Here is a 22,239-nt window from a genome sequence, read left to right on the forward strand (position 1 = left end):
TCTGTGTAGATATTTCCGTGTATATTCAGATAGCTGTGTAGACATTTCCATGTTTATGCAGATAGCGGTGTAGATATTTCCATGTTCATCCAGATGCCGGTGTACATATATCCATGTTCATACAGATGGCGGTGAAGGTATTTCCATGTTCATACAGATGGTGGTGTAGATATTTCCATGTTCATACACATGGCTGTGTAGATATTTCCATGTTCATAGAGATGGCGGTGTAGATATTTCCATGTTCATACACATGGCGGTGTAGATATTTACATGTTCATACAGATGGCGGTGTAGGTATTTCCATGTTCATACAGATAGCAGTGTAGATATTTCCATGTTCATACAGATAGCGGTGTAGATATTTCCATGTTCATACAGATAGCGGTGTAGATATTTCCATGTTCATTCCGATAGCGGTGTAGATATTTCCATGTTCATACAGATAGCGGTGTATATATTTCCATGTTCATACAGATGGCGGTGTAGAAATTTACATGTTCATACAGATGGCGGTGTAGATATTTCCATGTTCTTACGGATGGCAGTGTAGATATTTCCATGTTCATACAGGTGGCGGTGTAGATATTTCCATGTTTATACAAATAGCAGTGTAGTTATTTCCATGTTTATAGAGACAGCTGTGTAGATATTTCCATTGATATACAGATAGCTGTGTAGATATTTGCATGTTCATACAGATAGCGGTGTAGATATTTCCATGTTCATACAGATTGCGGTGTAGATATTTCTATGTTCATACAGATAACGGTGTACATATTTCCATGTTCATACAGACTGCGGTGTAGATAATTCCATGTTCATACAGTTAGCGGTGTAGATATTTCCATGTTCATACAGATGGCAGTGTAGATATTTACATGTTCATACAGATGGCGGTATAGATATTTCCATGTTCATACAGATGGCGGTGTAGATATTTGCATGTTCATAGAGATGGCGGTGTAGATATTTCCATGTTTATGCAGATATCGGTATAGATATTTCCATGTTTATACAGATGGTGGTGTAGATATTTCCATGTTTATAGAGATGGCGGTCTAGATATTTCCATGTTTACAGAGATAGTGGTGTAGTTATTTCCAAGTTTATAGAGACAGCGTTGTAGATATTTCCATGTTTATACAGATAGCGGTGAAGATATTTCCATGTTTATACAGATAGCAGTGTAGATATTTCCATGTTTATAGAGATAATGGTGTAGATAATTTCAATTTTATACAGAGAGCAGTGTAGATATTTCCAAGTTCATACAGATAGCGGTGTAGATATTTCCACGTTTATAGAGATGGCGGTGTAGATATTTCCATGTTCATACAGAGGGCGGTGTAGATATTTCCATGTTTATAGGGATGGCGGTGTAGATATTTTCATGTTTACTCAGATGGCGGTGTAGATATTTCCCTGTTTACACAGATAGCGGTGTAGACATTTCCATGTTTACACAGATAGCGGTGTGGATATTTCCATGTTTATGCAGATAGCAGTGTAGATGTTTCCATGTTTATACAGATAGTTGGGTAAATATTTCCATGTTTATACAGATAGCGGTGTAGATATTTCCATCTTAATACAGATGGCGGTGTAGATATGTCAATGTTTGTACAGATGGCGGTGTAGATATTTCCATGTTCATACAGATGGCGGTGTAGATATTTTGAAGTTTATAGAGATAGCGCTTTAGTTATTTCCATATTTTTAGAGAAATCTGTGTAGATATTTCCATGTATATTCAGATAGCTGTGTAGATATTTCCATGTTCATGCAGATAGCGGTGTAGATATTTCCATGTTCATCCAGATGCCTGTGTACATATATCCATGTTCATACAGATGGCGGTGAAGATATTTCCATGTTCATACAGATGGTGGTGTAGATATTTCCATGTTCATACCAGTAGCGGTGTAGATATTTCCGTGTTCATACAGTTAGCGGTGTAGATATTTCCATGTTCATACAGATGGCGGTGTAGATATTTACATGTTCATACAGATGACGGTGTAGATATTTCCATGTTCGTACGGTTGGCAGTGTAGATATTTCCATGTTCATACAGGTGGCAGTGTAGATATTTCCCTGTTTATACAGATAGCAGTGTAGTTATTTCCATGTTTATAGAGATAGCAGTGTAGGTATTTCCATTGATATACAGATAGCTGTGTAGATATTTTCATGCTCATACAGATAGCGGTGTAGATATTTCCATGTTCGTACAGATAGCGGTGTAGATATTTCCATGTTCAAACAGATAACGGTGTAGATATTTCCATGTTCATACAGTTAGCGGTGTAGATATTTCCATGTTCATACAGATGGCAGTGTAGTTATTTCCATGTTCGTACAGATGGCGGTGTAGATATTTCCATGTTCATAGAGATGGCGGTGTACATATTTCCATGTTTATTCAGATAGCGGTATAGATATTTCCATGTTTATACAGACGGTGGTGAAGATATTTCCATGTTTATAGAGATGGCGGTCTAGATATTTCCAAGTTTATAGAGATAGAGGTGTAGTTATTTCCAAGTTTATAGAGACAGCGTTGTAGATATTTCCATGTTTATACAGATAGCAGTGAAGATATTTCCATGTTTATACAGATAGCGGTGTAGATATTTCCATGATTATACAGATAACCGTGTAGATATTTCCAAGTTTATAGAGATAGTGGTGTAGATAATTTCAATTTTATTCAGATAGCAGTGTAGATAATTGCAAGTTCATATAGATAGTGGTGTAGATATTTCCACGTTTATAGAGATGGCGGTGTAGATATATCCATGTTCATCCACATGGCGGTGTAGATATTTCCATGTTCATACAGGTGGCGGTGAAGATATTTCCATTTTCATACAGATGGCGGTGTAGATATTTCCATGTTCATACAAATGGCGGTGTAGGTATTTCCATGTTCATAGAGATGGCGGTGTAGATATTTCCATGTTCATACCAATGGCGGTGTAGATATTTCCATGTTCATATAGATGGCGGTGTAGATATTTCCATGTTTATACAGATAGCAGTGTAGTTATTTCCATGTTTATAGAGATAGCAGTGTAGATATTTCAATTGATATACAGATAGCTGTGTAGATATTTGCATGTTCATACAGATAGCGGTGTAGATATTTCCATGTTCATACAAATGGCGGTGTAGATATGTACATGTTCATACAGATGGCAGTATAGATATTTGCATGTTCGCACAGATGGCGGTGTAGATATTTGCATGTTCATAGACATGGTGGTGTAGATATTTCCATGTTTATGCACATAGCGGTAGAGATATTTCCATGTTTATACAGATGGTGGTGTAGATATTTCCATGTTTATAGAGATGGTGGTCTAGATATTTCCATGTTTACAGTGATAGTGGTGTAGTTATTTCCAAGTTTATAGAGACAGCGTTGTAGATATTTTCATGTTTACACAGATAGCGGTGAAGATATTTCCATGTTTATAGAGATAGCAGTGTAGATATTTCCATTGATATACAGATAGCTGTGTAGATATTTGCATGTTCATACAGATAGCGGTGTAGATATTTCCATGTTCATACAGATAGCGGTGTAGATATTTCCATGTTCATACAGATAGTGGTGTAGATATTTCCATGTTCATACAGTTAGCGGTGAAGATATTTCCATGTTCATACACATGGCGGTGTAGCTATTTCCATGTTCATACAGATGGCGGTGTAGATATTTCCATGTTCGTACGGATGGCAGTGTAGATATTTCCATGTTCATACAGGTGGCGGTGTAGTTATTTCCATGTTTATGCAGATAGCATTGTAGTTATTTCCATGTTTATAGAGACAGCTGTGTAGATATTTCCATTGATATACAGATAGCGGTGTAGATATTTGCATGTTCATACAGATAGTGGTGTAGATATTTCCATGTTCATACAGATAGTGGTTTAGATATTTCCATGTTCATACAGATAGCGGTGTAGATATTTCCATGTTCATACAGATAACGGTGTAGATATTTCCATGTTCATACAGATAGCAGTGTAGATATTTCCATGTTCATACAGATAGCGGTGTAGATATTTCGATGTTCATACAGATGGCGGTGTAGATATTTACATGTTCATACAGATGGCGGTATAGATATTTCCATGTTCGTACAGATGGCGGTGTAGATATTTGTATGTTCATAGAGATGGCGGTGTAGATATTTCTATGTTTATGCACATAGCGGTATAGATATTTCCATGTTTATACAGATGGTGGTTTAGATATTTCCATGTTTATAGAGATGGCGGTCTATATATTTCCATGTTTACAGAGATAGTGGTGTAGTTATTTCCAAGTTTATAGAGACAGCATTGTAGATATTTCCATGTTTATACAGATAGCGGTGAAGATATTTCCATGTTTATACAGATAGCGGTGTAGATATTTCCTTGTTTATACAGATAGCAGTGTAGATATTTCCATGATTATAGAGATAGTGTTGTAGATAATATCAATTTCATACAGAGAGCAGTGTAGATATTTCCAAGTTCATACAGATAGCGGTGTAGATATTTCCATGTTTATAGAGATGGCGGTGTAGTTATTTCCATGTTAATGCAGAGGACGGTGTAGATATTTCCATGTTTATAGGGATGGCGGTGTAGATATTTTCATGTTTACACAGATGGCGGTGTAGATATTTCCATGTTTACACAGATAGCAGTGTAGACATTTCCATGTTTACACAGATAGCGGTGTGGATATTTCCATGTTTATGCAGATAGCAGTGTATATATTTCCATGTTTATACAGATAGCGGTGCGGATATTTCCATGTTTATTCAGATAGCGGTGCGGATATTTCCATGTTTATACAGATAGTTGGGCAGATATTTCCATGTTTATACAGATAGCGGTGTAGATATTTCCATCTTAATACAGATGGCGGTGTAGATATGTCCATGTTTGTACAGATGGCGGTGTAGGTATTTCCATGTTCATACAGACGGCGGTGTAGATATTTCGAAGTTTATAGAGATAGCGATGTAGTTATTTCCATATTTATAGAGAAATCTGTGTAGATATTTCCATGTATATTCAGATAGCTGCGTAGATATTTCCATGTTCATGCAGATTACGGTGTAGATATTTCCATGTTCACCCAGATGCCGGTGTACATATATCCATGTTCATAGAAATGGCGGTGAAGATATTTCCATGTTCATACAGATGGCGGTGTAGGTATTTCCATGTTCATACAAATGGCGGTGTAGATATTTCCATGTTCATAGAGATGGCCCTTTAGATATTTCCAGGTTCATACAAATGGCGGTGTAGATATTTCCATGTTCATAGAGATGGCGGTGTAGATATTTCCATGTTTATACAGATAGAAGTGTAGTTATTTCCATGTTTATAGAGATACCAGTCTGGATATTTCCATTGATATACAGATAGCTGTGTAGATATTTGCATGTTCATACAGATAGCGGTGTAGGTATTTCCATGTTCATACAGATAGCGGTGTAGATATTTCCATGTTCATACAGATAGCGGTGTAGATATTTCCATGTTAATACAGATAGCGGTGTAGATATTTCCATTTTCATACAGATAGTGGTGTAGATATTTAAATGTTCATACAGTTAGCGGTGTAGGTATTTCCATGTTCATATAGATGGCGGTGTAGATATTTACATGTTGATACAGATGGCGTTGTAGATATTTCCATGTTCGTACAGATAGCGGTGTAGATATTTCCATGTTCATACAGATAGCGGTGTAGATATTTCCATGTTCATAGAGATAACGGTGTAGATATTTCCATGTTCATACAGATAGCGGTGTAGATATTTCCATGTTCATACAGTTAGCGGTGTAGATATTTCCATGTTCATACAGATGGCGGTGTAGATATTTCCATGTTCATACAAATGGCGTTGTAGATATTTCCATGTTCATAGAGATGGCGGTGTAGATATTTCCATGTTTATACAGATAGCAGTGTAGTTATTTCCATGTTTATAGAGATAGTGGTGTAGATAGTTTCAATTTCATACAGATAGCTGTGTAGATATTTGCATGTTCATACAGATAGCGGTGTAGATATTTCCATGTTCATACAGATAGCGATGTAGATATTTCCATGTTCATACAGTTAGCGGTGTAGATGTTTCCATGTTCATTCAGATAGCGGTGTAGATATTTCTATGTTCATACCAATAGCGGTGTAGATATTTCCATGTTCATACAGATTGCGGTGTAGATATTTCCATGTTCATACAGATAGAGGTGTAGATATTTCCATGTTCGTACAGATGGCCGTGTAGATATTTCCATCTTCATAGAGATGTCGGTGTAGATATTTCCATGTTTATGCAGATAGCGGTATAGATATTTCCATGTTTAAACAGATAGTGGTGTAGATATTTCCATGTTTATTGAGATGGCGGTCTAGATATTTCCATGTTGATAGAGATAGAGATGTAGTTATTTCCAAGTTTATAGAGACAGCGTTGTAGATATTTCCAAGTTTATACAGATAGCGGTGAAGATATTTCCATGTTTATACAGATAGCGGTGTAGATATTTCCATGTTTATACAGATAACAGTGTAGATATTTCCATGTTTATAGAGATAGTGGTGTAGATAATTTCAATTTTATACAGATAGCAGTGTAGATATTTCCATGTTCATGCAGATAGCGGTGTAGATATTTCCATATTCATACCAATAGCTTTGTAGATATTTCCATGTCCATACAGTTAGCGTTGTAGATATTTCCATGTTCATTCAGATGGCGGTGTTGATATTTCCATGTTCGTACGGATGGCAGTGTAGATATTTCCATGTTTATACAGATAGCAGTGTAGTTATTTCCATGTTTATAGAGATAGCAGTGTAGATATTTCCATTGATATACAGATAGCTGTGTAGATATTTGCATTTTCATACAGATAGCTGTGTAGTTATTTGCATTTTCAGACAGATACCGGTGTAGATATTTCCATGTTCATACAGTTAGTGGTGTAGATATTTCCATGTTCATACAGATGGCGCTGTAGATATTTACATGTTCATGCAGATGGCTTTGTAGATATTTCCATGTTCGTACAAATGGCTTTGTAGATATTTCCATGTTCATAGAGATGGCTGTGTAGATATTTCCATGCTTATGCAGATAGCGATATAGGTATTTCCATGTTTATACAGATGGTGGTGTAGATATTTCCATGTTTATAGAGATGGCTTTCTAGATATTTCCATGTTCATACAGATAGCGGGGTAGATAGTTCCATGTTCATACAGTTAGCGGTGTAGATATTTCCATGTTCATACAGATGGCGGTGTAGATATTTCGAAGTTATAGAGATAGCGCTGTAGTTATTTCCATATTTATAGAGAAATCTGTGTAGATATTTTCATGTTTAAGCAGATAGCTGTGTAGATATTTCCATGTTCATGCAGATAACGGTGTAGATACTTCCATGTTCATCCAGATGCCGGTGTAGATATATCCATGTTCATACAGATGGCGTTGAAGTTATTTCCATGTTCATACAGATGGCAGTGTAGATATTTCCATGTTCATACAAATGGCGTTGTAGATATTTCCATGTTCATAGAGATGGCGGTGTAGATATTTCCATGTTCATAGAGATGGCGGTGTAGATATTTCCATGTTTATACAGATAGCAGTGTAGTTATTTCCATGTTTATAGAGATAGTGGTGTAGATATTTTCAATTTTATAGAGATAGCTGTGTAGATATTTGCATGTTCATACAGATATCGGTGTAGATATTTCCATGTTCATACAGATAGCGGTGTAGATATTTCCATGTTCATACAGATAGCGGTGTAGATATTTCCATGTTCAGGCATATAGCGGTGTAGATATTTCCATGTTCATACTATAGCGGTGTAGATATTTCCATGTCAATACATTAAGCGTTGTAGATATTTCCATGTTCATACAGATGGCGGTGTAGATATTTCCATGTTTGTACGGATGGCAGTGTAGATATTTCCATGTTCATACAGGTGGCGGTGTAGATATTTCCATGTTTATACAGATAGCAGTGTAGATATTTCCATGTTTATAGAGATAGTTGTGTAGATATTTCCATTGATATACAGATAGCAGTGTAGATATTTGCATGTTCATACAGATAGCGGTGTAGATATTTCCATGTTCGTACAGATAGCGGTGTTGATATTTCCATGTTCATACAGATAGCGGTGTAGATATTTCCATGTTCATACAGATAACGGTGTAGATATTTCCATGTTCATACAGATAGCGGTGTAGATATTTCCATGATCATACAGTTTGCGGTGTAGATAATTCCACGTTCATACAGATGGCGGTGTAGATATTTGCATGTTCATACAGATGGCGTTGTAGATATTTCCATGTTCGTACAGATGGCGGTGTAGATATTTCCATGTTCATAGAGATGGCGGTGTAGATATTTCCACGTTTATGCAGATAGCGGTATAGATATTTCCATGTTTATACAGATGGTGGTGTAGATATTTCCATGTTTATAGAGATGGCGGTCTAGATATTTCCATGTTTATGGAGATAGCGGTGAAGATATTTCCATGTTTATACAGATAGCGGTGTAGATATTTCCATGTTTATACAGATAGCAGTGTAGATATTTCCATGTTTATAGAGATAGTGGTGTAGATAATTTCAATTTTATACCGAGAGCAGCGTAGATATTTCCAAGTTCATACAGATAGCGATGTAGATATTTCCACGTTTATAGAGATGGCGGTGTAGATATTTCCATGTTCATACAGATGGCGGTTTAGATATTTCCATGTTCATACAAATGGCGGTGTAGATATTTCCATGTTCATAGAGATGGCGGTGTAGATATTTCCATGTTCGTATGGATGGCAGTGTAGACATTTCCATGTTCATACAGGTGGCGGTGCAGATATTTCCATGTTTAAACCGATAGCAGTGTAGTTATTTCCATGTTTATTGACATAGCATTGTAGATATCTCCATTGATATACAGATAGCTGTGTAGATATTTGCATGTTCAAACAGATAGCGGTGTAGATATTTCCATGTTCATAGAGATAACGGTGTAGATATTTCCATGTTCGTACAGATAGCGGTGTAGATATTTCCATGTTCATACAGATAGCGGTGTAGATATTTCCATGTTCATAGAGATAACGGTGTAGATATTTCCATGTTCATACAGATAGTGGTGTAGATATTTCCATGTTCATACAGTTAGCGGTGTAGATATTTCCATGTTCATACAGATGGCGGTGTAGATATTTCCATGTTCATACAAATGGCGTTGTAGATATTTCCATGTTCATAGAGATGGCGGTGTAGATATTTCCATGTTTATACAGATAGCAGTGTAGTTATTTCCATGTTTATAGAGATAGTGGTGTAGATAATTTCAATTTCATACAGATAGCTGTGTAGATATTTGCATGTTCATACAGATAGCGGTGTAGATATTTCCATGTTCATACAGATAGCGATGTAGATATTTCCATGTTCATACAGTTAGCGGTGTAGATGTTTCCATGTTCATTCAGATAGCGGTGTAGATATTTCTATGTTCATACCAATAGCGGTGTAGATATTTCCATGTTCATACAGATAGCGGTGTAGATATTTCCATGTTCATACAGATAGAGGTGTAGATATTTCCATGTTCATACAGATAACGGTGTAGATATTTCCATGTTCATACAGATAACGGTGTAGATATTTCCATGTTCATACAGACAGCGGTGTAGATATTTCCATGTTCATACAGTTAGCGGTGTAGATATTTCCATGCTCATACAGATGGCGGTGTAGATATTTATGTGTTCATAGAGATGGCAGTGTAGATATTTCCATGTTCGTACAGATGGCAGTGTAGATATTTCCATGTTCATAGAGATGGCTGTGTACATATTTCCATGTTTATGCAGATAGCGGTATAGATATTTCCATGTTTATACAGATAGTGGTGTAGATATTTCCATGTTTATTGAGATGGCGGTCTAGATATTTCCATGTTGATAGAGATAGAGATGTAGTTATTTCCAAGTTTATAGAGACAGCGTTGTAGATATTTCCAAGTTTATACAGATAGCGGTGAAGATATTTCCATGTTTATACAGATAGCGGTGTAGATATTTCCATGTTTATACAGATAACAGTGTAGATATTTCCATGTTTATAGAGATAGTGGTGTAGATAATTTCAATATTATACAGATAGCAGTGTAGATATTTCCATGTTCATGCAGATAGCGATGTAGATATTTCCATATTCATACCAATAGCTGTGTAGATATTTCCATGTCCATACAGTTAGCGTTGTAGATATTTCCATGTTCATTCAGATGGCGGTGTTGATATTTCCATGTTCGTACGGATGGCAGTGTAGATATTTCCATGTTCATACAGGTGGCGGTGTAGATATTTCCATGTTTATACAGATAGCAGTGTAGTTATTTCCATGTTTATAAAGATAGCAGTGTAGATATTTCCATTGATATACAGATAGCTGTGTAGATATTTGCATTTTCATACAGATAGCTGTGTAGTTATTTGCATTTTCATACAGATAGCGGTGTAGATATTTCCATGTTCGTACAGATAGCGGTGTAGATATTTCCATGTTCATACAGATAGCGGTGTAGATATTTCCATGTTCATACAGATAACGGTGTAGATATTTCCATGTTCATACAGATAGCGGTGTAGATATTTCCATGATCATACAGTTACTGGTGAAGTTATTTCCATGTTCATACAGATGGCGGTGTAGACATTTACATGTTCATAAAGATGGCGGTGTAGATATTTCCATGTTCTTACAGATGGCGGTGTAGATATTTCCATGTTCATAGAGATGGCGGTGTAGATAATTCCATGTTTATGCAGATAGCGGTATAGATATTTCCATGTTTATACAGATGGTGGTGTAGATATTTCAATGTTTATAGAGATGGCTGTCTAGATATTTCCATGTTTATACAGATAGCGGTGAAGATATTTCCATGTTTATACAGATAGCGGTGTAGATATTTCCATGTTTATACAGATAGCAGTGTAGATATTTCCATGTTTATAGAGATAGTGGTGTAGATCATTTCAATTTTATACCGAGAGCAGTGTAGATATTTCCAAGTTCATACAGATAGCGACGTAGATATTTCCATGTTTATAGAGATGGCAGTGTAGATATTTCCATGTTCTTAGAGATGGCGGAGTAGATATTTCCATGTTCATACAAATGGCGGTGTAGATATTTCCATGTTCATAGAGATGGTGGTGGAGATATTTCCATGTTTATACAGATAGCAGTGTAGTAATTTCCATGTTTATAGAGATAGCAGTGTAGATATTTCCATTGATATATAGATAGCTGTGTAGATATTTGCATGTTCATACAGATAACGGGGTAGATATTTCCATGTTCATACAGATAGTGGTGTAGATATTTCCATGTTCATACAGTTAGCGGTGTAGATATTTCCATGTTCATACAATTAGCGGAGTAGATATTTCCATGTTCATACAGATGGCGGTGTAGATATTTACATGTTCATACAGATGGCGGTGTAGATATTTACATGTTCGTACGGATGGCAGTGTAGATATTTCCATGTTCGTACAGGTGGCAGTGTAGATATTTCCATGTTTATACAGATAGCAGTGTAGATATTTCCATATTTATAGAAATAGCAATGCAGATATTTCCATTGATATACAGATAGCTGTGTAGATATTTGCATGTTCATACAGATAGCAGTGTAGTTATTTCTATGTTCGAACAGATAGCGGTGTAGATATTTCCCTGTTCATACAGATAGCGGTGTAGATATTTCCATGTTCATACAGATGACGGTGTGGATATTTCCATGTTCATACAGATAGCGGTGTAGATATTTCCATGTTCATACAGTTAGCGGTGTAGATATTTCCATGTTCATACAGATGGCGGTGTAGATATTTACATGTTAATACAGATGGCGTTGTAGATATATCCATGTTCGTACAGATGGCGGTGTAGATGTATCCATGTTCATAGAGATGGCGGTGTAGATATTTCCATGTTTATGCAGATGGTGGTGTAGATATTTCTATGTTTATGGGGATGGCGGTGTAGATATTGTCATGTTTACACATATGGCTGTGTAGATATTTCCATGTTTACACAGATAGCGGTGTAGACATTTCCATGTTTACACAGATAGCGGTGTGGATATTTCCATGTTTATGCAGATAGCAGTGTAGTTATTTCCATGTTTATACAGATAGCGGTGCGGATATTTCCATGTTTATACAGATAGTTGGGCAGATATTTCCATGTTTATACGGATAGCGGTGTAGATATTTCCATCTTAATACAGATGGCGGTGTAGATATGTCCATATTTGTACAGATGGCGGTGTAGATATTTCCATGTTTATAAAGATGGCGGTGTAGATATTTTCATGTTTACACAGATGGCGGTGCATATATTTCCATGTTTACACAGATAGCGGTGTAGACATTTCCATGTTTAAACTGATAGCTTTGTGGATATTTCCATGGTTATGCAGATAGCGGTGTAGATATTTCCAAGTTTATACACATTGGCTGATATTTCCATGTTTATACAGATAGCGGAGTAGATATTTCCATCTTAATATAGATGGCGGTGTAGATACGTCCATGTTCGTACAGATGGCAGTGTAGATATTTCCATGTTCGTACAGATGGCGGTGTAGATATTTCGAAGTTTATAGAGATAGCGCTGTAGTTATTTCCATATCTATAGAGAAATATGTGTAGATATTTCCATGTATATGCAGAGAGCTGTGTAGATATTTCCATGTTCATGCAGATAGCGGAGTAGATATTTCAATGTTCATCCAGATGCCGGTGTAGATATTTCCATGTTCATACAGATGGCGGTGAATATATTTCCATGTTCATACAGATGGCGGTGTAGATATTTCCAGGTTCATACAAATGGCGGTGTAGATATTTCCATGTTCATAGAGATGGCGGTGTAGATATTTCCATGTTCATACAAATGGCGGGGTAGATATTTCCATGTCCATAGAGATGGCGGTGTAGATATTTGCATGTTTATACAGATAGCAGTGTGGTTATTTCCTTGTTTATAGAGATAGTAGTGTAGATATTTCCATTGATATACAGATAGCTGTGTAGATATTTGCATGTTCATACAGATAGCGGTGTAGATATATCCATGTTCATACAGAGGGCTGTGTAGATATTTCCATGTTCATACAGATAGCGGTGTAGATATTTCCATGTCCATGCAGATAGCGGTGTAGATATTTCCATGTTCATATCAATAGCGGTGCAGATAATTCCATGTCCATACAGTTAGCGTTGTAGATATTTCCATGTTCATACAGATAGCAGTGTAGGTATTTCCATGTTCATACAGATAGCGGTGTAGATATTTCCATGTTCATACAGATAGCGGTGTAGATATTTCCATGTTCATACAATTAGCAGTGTAGATGTTTCCATGTTCATACAGATGGCGGTGTAGATATTTACATGTTCATACCGATGGCAGTGTAGATATTTCCATGTTCGTGCGGATGGCAGTGTAGATATTTCCATGTTCATACAGGCGGCGGTGTAGATATTTCCATGTTTATACAGATAGCAGTTTAGTTATTTCCATGTTTATAGAGATAGCAGTGTAGATATTTCCATTGACATACAGATAGCTGAATAGATATTTGCATGTTCATAGAGATAGCGGTGTAGATATTTCCATGTTCGTACAGATAGCGGTGTAGATGTTTCCATGTTCATACAGTTAGCGGTGTAGATATTTCCATGTTCATACAGATAACGGTGTAGATATTTCCATGTTCATACAGATACCGGTGTAGATATTTCCATGTTCATACAGTTAGTGGTGTAGATATTTCCATGTTCATACAGATGGCAGTGTAGATATTTACATGTTCATGCAGATGGCGTTGTAGATATTTCCATGTTCGTACAGATGGCTGTGTAGATATTTCCATGTTCATAGAGATGGCTTTGTAGATATTTCCATGTTTATGCAGATAACGATATAGGTATTTCCATGTTTATACAGATGGTGGTGTAGATATTTCCATGTTTATAGAGATGGCGTTCTAGATATTTCCATGTTCATACAGATAGCGGTGTAGATATTTCCATGTTCATACAGTTAGCGGTGTAGATATTTCCATGTTCATACAGATGGCGTTGTAGATATTTACATGTTCATACAAATGGCGGTGTAGATATTTCCATGTTCATGGAGATGGCGGTGTAGATAATTCCATGTTCATACAAATGGCGGTGTAGATATTTCCATGTTCATAGAGATGGCGGTGTAGATATTTCCATGTTTACAGAGATAGTGGTGTAGTTATTTCCAAGTTTATAGAGACAACGTTGTAGATATTTCCATGTTTATACAGATAGCGGTGAAGATATTTCCATGTTTATACAGATAGCGGTGTAGATATTTCCATGTTTATACTGACAGCAGTGTAGATATTTCCACGTTTATAGAGATAGTGGTGTAGATAATTTCAATTTTATACAGAGAGCAGTGTAGATGTTTCCAAGTTCATACAGATAGCGGTGTAGATATTTCCACGTTTATAGAGATGGCGGTGTAGATATTTCCATGTTCATGCAGATGGCGGTGTAGATATTTCCATGTTTATGGGGATGGCGGTGTAAATATTTTCATGTTTACACAGATGGCGGTGTAGATATTTCCATGTTTACACAGATAGCGGTGTAGACATTTCCATGTTTACACAGATAGCGGAGTGGATATTTCCATGTTTATGCAGATAGCAGTGCAGATATTTCCATGTTTATACAGATAGTTGGGCAGATATTTCCATGTTTATACAGACAGCGGTGTAGATATTTCCATCTTAATACAGATGGCGGTGTAGATATGTCCATGTTCGTACAGATGGCGTTGTAGATATTTCCATGTTCATACAGATGGCGGTGTAGATATTTCGAAGTTTATAGAGATAGCGCTGTAGTTATTTCCACATTTATAGAGAAATCTGTGTAGATATTTTCATGTTTATGCAGATAGCTGTGTAGATATTTCCATGTTCATGCAGATAACGGTGTAGATACTTCCATGTTCATCCAGATGCCGGTGTAGATATATCCATGTTCATACAGATGGCGGTGAAGTTATTTCCATGTTCATACAGATGGCAGTGTAGATATTTCCATGTTCATACAAATGGCGGTGTAGATATTTCCATGTTCATAGAGATGGCGGTGTAGATATTTCCATGTTCATAGAGATGGCGGTGTAGATATTTCCATGTTTATACAGATAGCAGTATAGTTATTTCCATGTTTATAGAGATAGTCGTGTAGATATTTTCAATTTTATACAGATAGCTGTGTAGATATTTGCATGTTCATACAGATATCGGTGTAGATATTTCCATGTTCATACAGATAGCGGTGTAGATATTTCCATGTTCATACAGATAGCGGTGTAGATATTTCCATGTTCATGCAGATAGCGGTGTAGATATTTCCATGTTCATACCAATAGCGGTGTAGATATTTCCATGTCCATACATTTAGCGTTGTACATATTTCCATGTTCATACAGATGGCAGTGTAGATATTTCCATGTTCATACAGGTGGCGGTGTAGATATTTCCATGTTTATACAGATAGCATTGTAGATATTTCCTTGTTTATAGAGATAGCTGTGTAGATATTTCCATTCATATACAGATAGCTGTGTAGATATTTGCATGTTCATACAGATAGCGGTGTAGATATTTCCATGATCGTACAGATAGCGGTGTTGATATTTCCATGTTCATACAGATAGCGGTGTAGATATTTCCATGTTCATACAGATAACGGTGTAGATATTTCCATGTTCATACAGATAGCGGTGTAGATAATTCCATGTTCATACAGATGGCGGTGTAGATATTTCCATGTTCATACAGATAGCGGTGTAGATATTTCCATGTTCATGCAGATAGCGGTGTAGATATTTCCATGTTCATACCAATAGCGGTGCAGATAATTTCATGTCCATACAGTTAGCTTTGTAGATATTTCCATGTTCATACAGATGGAGGTGTAGATATTTCCATGTTCATACAGATGGCGGTGTAGATATTTCCATGTTCATAGGGATGGCAGTGTAGTTATTTCCATGATCATACAGGTGGTGGTGTACATATTTCCATGTTTCTACAGGTAGCAGTGAAGTTATTTCCATGTTTATAGAGATAGCAGTGTAGAGATTTCCATTGATATACAGATATCTGTGTAGATATTTGCATGTTCATACAGATAGCGGTGTAGATATTTCCATGTTCGTACAGATAGCGGTGTAGATATTTCCATGTTCATTCAGATAGCGGTGTAGATATTTCCATGTTCATACAGATAACGGTGTAGATATTTCCATATTCACACAGATAGCGGTGTAGATATTTCCATGTTTATACAGTTAGCGGCGTAGATATTTCCATGTTCATACAGATGGCGGTGTAGATATTTACATGTTCATACAGATGGCGGTGTACATATTTCCATGTTCGTACAGATGGCAGTGTAGATATTTCCATATTCGTAGAGATGGCGGTGTAGATATTTCCATGTTTATGCAGATAGCGGTATAGTTATTTCCATGTTTATACAGATGGTGGTGTAGATATTTCCATGTTTATAGAGATGGCGTTCTAGATATTTCCATGTTCATACAGATAGCGGTGTAGATATTTCCATGTTCATACAGTTAGCGGTGTAGATATTTCCATGTTCATACAGATGGCGTTGTAGATATTTACATGTTCATACAGATGGCGGTGTAGATATTTCCATGTTCATGGAGATGGCGGTGTAGATAATTCCATGTTCATACAAATGGCGGTGTAGATATTTCCATGTTCATAGAGATGGCGGTGTAGATATTTCCATGTTTACAGAGATAGTGGTGTAGTTATTTCCAAGTTTAAAGAGACACCGTTGTAGATATTTCCATGTTTATACAGATAGCGGTGAAGATATTTCCATGTTTATACAGATAGCGGTGTAGATATTTCCATGTTTATACAGATAGCAGTGTAGATATTTCCACGTTTATAGAGATAGTGGTGTAGATAATTTCAATTTTATACAGAGAGCAGTGTAGATGTTTCCAAGTTCATACAGATAGCGGTGTAGATATTTCCACGTTTATAGAGATGGCGGTGTAGATATTTCCATGTTCATACAGATGGCGGTGTAGATATTTCCATGTTTATGGGGATGGCGGTGTAAATATTTTCAGGTTTACACAGATGGCGGTGTAGATATTTCCATGTTTACCCAGATAGCGGTGTAGACATTTCCATGTTTACACAGATAGCGGAGTGGATATTTCCATGTTTATGCAGATGGCAGTGCAGATATTTCCATGTTTATACAGATAGCGGTGTAGATATTTCCATCTTAATACCGATGGCGGTGTAGATATGTCCATGTTCATACAGATGGCGTTGTAGATATTTCCATGTTCATACAGATGGCGGTGTAGATATTTCGAAGTTTATAGAGATAGCGCTGTAGTTATTTCCATATTTATAGAGAAATCTGTGTAGATATTTTCATGTTTATGCAGATAGCTGTGTAGATATTTCCATGTTCATGCAGATAACGGTGTAGATACTTCCATGTTCATCCAGATGCCGGTGTAGATATATCCATGTTCATACAGATGGCGGTGAAGTTATTTCCATGTTCATACAGATGGCAGTGTAGATATTTCCAGGTTCATACAAATGGCGGTGTAGATATTTCCATGTTCATAGAGATGGCGGTGTAGATATTTCCATGTTCATAGAGATGGCGGTGTAGATATTTCCATGTTTATACAGATAGCAGTGTAGTTATTTCCATGTTTATAGAGATAGTCGTGTAGATATTTTCAATTTTATACAGATAGCTGTGTAGATATTTGCATGTTCATACAGATATCGGTGTAGATATTTCCATGTTCATACAGATAGCGGTGTAGATATTTCCATGTTCATACAGATAGCGGTGTAGATATTTCCATGTTCATGCAGATAGCGGTGTAGATATTTCCATGTTCATACCAATAGCGGTGTAGATATTTCCATGTCCATACATTTAGCGTTGTAGATATTTCCATGTTCATACAGATGGCAGTGTAGATATTTCCATGTTCATACAGGTGGCGGTGTAGATATTTCCATGTTTATACAGATAGCAGTGTAGATATTTCCATGTTTATAGAGATAGCTGTGTAGATATTTCCATTGATATACAGATAGCTGTGTAGATATTTGCATGTTCATACAGATAGCGGTGTAGATATTTCCATGTTCGTACAGATAGCGGTGTTGATATTTCCATGTTCATACAGTTAGCGGTGTAGATATTTCCATGTTCATACAGATAACGGTGTAGATATTTCCATGTTCATACAGATAGTGGTGTAGATATTTCCATGTTCATACAGTTAGCGGTGAAGATATTTCCATGTTCATACACATGGCGGTGTAGCTATTTCCATGTTCATACAGATGGCGGTGTAGATATTTCCATGTTCGTACGGATGGCAGTGTAGATATTTCCATGTTCATACAGGTGGCGGTGTAGTTATTTCCATGTTTATACAGATAGCAGTGTAGTTATTTCCATGTTTATAGAGACAGCTGTGTAGATATTTCCATTGATATACAGATAGCGGTGTAGATATTTGCATGTTCATACAGATAGCGGTGTAGATATTTCCATGTTCATACAGATAGCGGTTTAGATATTTCCATGTTCATACAGATAGCGGTGTAGGTATTTCCATGTTCATACAGATAACGGTGTAGATATTTCCATGTTCATACAGATAGCAGTGTAGATATTTCCATGTTCATACAGTTAGCGGTGTAGATATTTCGATGTTCATACAGATGGCGGTGTAGATATTTACATGTTCATACAGATGGCGGTATAGATATTTCCATGTTCGTACAGATGGCAGTGTAGATATTTGTATGTTCATAGAGATGGCGGTGTAGATATTTCTATGTTTATGCACATAGCGGTATAGATATTTCCATGTTTATACAGATGGTGGTTTAGATATTTCCATGTTTATAGAGATGGCGGTCTATATATTTCCATGTTTACAGAGATAGTGGTGTAGTTATTTCCAAGTTTATAGAGACAGCGCTGTAGATATTTCCATGTTTATACAGATAGCGGTGAAGATATTTCCATGTTTATACAGATAGCGGTGTAGATATTTCCTTGTTTATACAGATAGCAGTGTAGATATTTCCATGATTATAGAGATAGTGTTGTAGATAATATCAATTTCATACAGAGAGCAGTGTAGATATTTCCAAGTTCATACAGATAGCGGTGTAGATATTTCCATGTTTATAGAGATGGCGGTGTAGTTATTTCCATGTTCATGCAGAGGACGGTGTAGATATTTCCATGTTTATAGTGATGGCGGTGTAGATATTTCCATGTTTACACAGATAGCAGTGTAGACATTTCCATGTTTACACAGATAGCGTTGTGGATATTTTCATGTTTATGCAGATAGCAGTGTATATATTTCCATGTTTATACAGATAGCGGTGCGGATATTTCCATGTTTATTCAGATAGCGGTGCGGATATTTCCATGTTTATACGGATAGTTGGGCAGATATTTCCATGTTTATACAGATAGCGGTGTAGATATTTCCATCTTAATACAGATGGCGGTGTAGATATGTCCATGTTTGTACAGATGGCGGTGTAGGTATTTCCATGTTCATACAGACGGCGGTGTAGATATTTCGAAGTTTATAGAGATAGCGATGTAGTTATTTCCATATTTATAGAGAAATCTGTGTAGATATTTCCATGAATATTCAGATAGCTGTGTAGATATTTCCATGTTCATGCAGATTACGGTGTAGATATTTCCATGTTCACCCAGATGCTGGTGTACATATATCCATGTTCATACAAATGGCGGTGAAGATATTTCCATGTTCATACAGATGGCGGTGTAGGTATTTCCATGTTCATACAAATGGCGGTGTAGATATTTCCATGTTCATAGAGATGGCGGTTTAGATATTTCCAGGTTAATACAAATGGCGGTGTAGATATTTCCATGTTCATAGAGATGGCGGTGTAGATATTTCCATGTTTATACAGATAGAAGTGTAGTTATTTCCATGTTTATAGAGATACCAGTCTGGATATTTCCATTGATATACAGATAGCTGTGTAGATATTTGCATGTTCATACAGATAGCGGTGTAGGTATTTCCATGTTCATACAGATGGCGGTGTAGATATTTCCATGTTCATACAGATAGCGGTGTAGATATTTCCATGTTAATACAGATAGCAGTGTAGATATTTCCATGTTTATAGAGATAGCTGTGTAGATATTTCCATTGATATACAGATAGCTGTGTAGATATTTGCATGTTCATACAGATAGCGGTGTAGATATTTCCATGTTCGTACAGATAGCGGTGTTGATATTTCCATGTTCATACAGTTAGCGGTGTAGATATTTCCATGTTCATACAGATAACGGTGTAGATATTTCCATGTTCATACAGATAGTGGTGTAGATATTTCCATGTTCATACAGTTAGCGGTGAAGATATTTCCATGTTCATACACATGGCGGTGTAGCTATTTCCATGTTCATACAGATGGCGGTGTAGATATTTCCATGTTCGTACGGATGGCAGTGTAGATATTTCCATGTTCATACAGGTGGCGGTGTAGTTATTTCCATGTTTATACAGATAGCAGTGTAGTTATTTCCATGTTTATAGAGACAGCTGTGTAGATATTTCCATTGATATACAGATAGCGGTGTAGATATTTGCATGTTCATACAGATAGCGGTGTAGATATTTCCATGTTCATACAGATAGCGGTTTAGATATTTCCATGTTCATACAGATAGCGGTGTAGATATTTCCATGTTCATACAGATAACGGTGTAGATATTTCCATGTTCATACTGATAGCAGTGTAGATATTTCCATGTTCATACAGTTAGCGGTGTAGATATTTCGATGTTCATACAGATGGAGGTGTAGATATTTACATGTTCATACAGATGGCGGTATAGATATTTCCATGTTCGTACAGATGGCGGTGTAGATATTTGTATGTTCATAGAGATGGCGGTGTAGATATTTCTATGTTTATGCACATAGCGGTATAGATATTTCCATGTTTATACAGATGGTGGTTTAGATATTTCCATGTTTATAGAGATGGCGGTCTATATATTTCCATGTTTACAGAGATAGTGGTGTAGTTATTTCCAATTTTATAGAGACAGCATTGTAGATATTTCCATGTTTATACAGATAGCGGTGAAGATATTTCCATGTTTATACATATAGCGGTGTAGATATTTCCTTGTTTATACAGATAGCAGTGTAGATATTTCCATGATTATAGAGATAGTGTTGTAGATAATATCAATTTCATACAGAGAGCAGTGTAGATATTTCCAAGTTCATACAGATAGCGGTGTAGATATTTCCATGTTTAAAGAGATGGCGGTGTAGTTATTTCCATGTTCATGCAGAGGACGGTGTAGATATTTCCATGTTTATAGTGATGGCGGTGTAGATATTTTCATGTTTACACAGATGGCGGTGTAGATATTTCCATGTTTACACAGATAGCAGTGTAGACATTTCCATGTTTACACAGATAGCGTTGTGGATATTTTCATGTTTATGCAGATAGCAGTGTATATATTTCCATGTTTATACAGATAGCGGTGCGGATATTTCCATGTTTATTCAGATAGCGGTGCGGATATTTCCATGTTTATACGGATAGTTGGGCAGATATTTCCATGTTTATACAGATAGCGGTGTAGATATTTCCATCTTAATACAGATGGCGGTGTAGATATGTCCATGTTTGTACAGATGGCGGTGTAGGTATTTCCATGTTCATACAGACGGCGGTGTAGATATTTCGAAGTTTATAGAGATAGCGATGTAGTTATTTCCATATTTATAGAGAAATCTGTGTAGATATTTCCATGAATATTCAGATAGCTGTGTAGATATTTCCATGTTCATGCAGATTACGGTGTAGATATTTCCATGTTCACCCAGATGCTGGTGTACGTATATCCATGTTCATACAAATGGCGGTGAAGATATTTCCATGTTCATACAGATGGCGGT

This window comes from Gorilla gorilla, chromosome 23 (genome assembly GCF_029281585.2).
Source record: "Gorilla gorilla gorilla isolate KB3781 chromosome 23, NHGRI_mGorGor1-v2.1_pri, whole genome shotgun sequence".
Taxonomy (NCBI): Eukaryota; Metazoa; Chordata; class Mammalia; order Primates; family Hominidae; genus Gorilla; species Gorilla gorilla.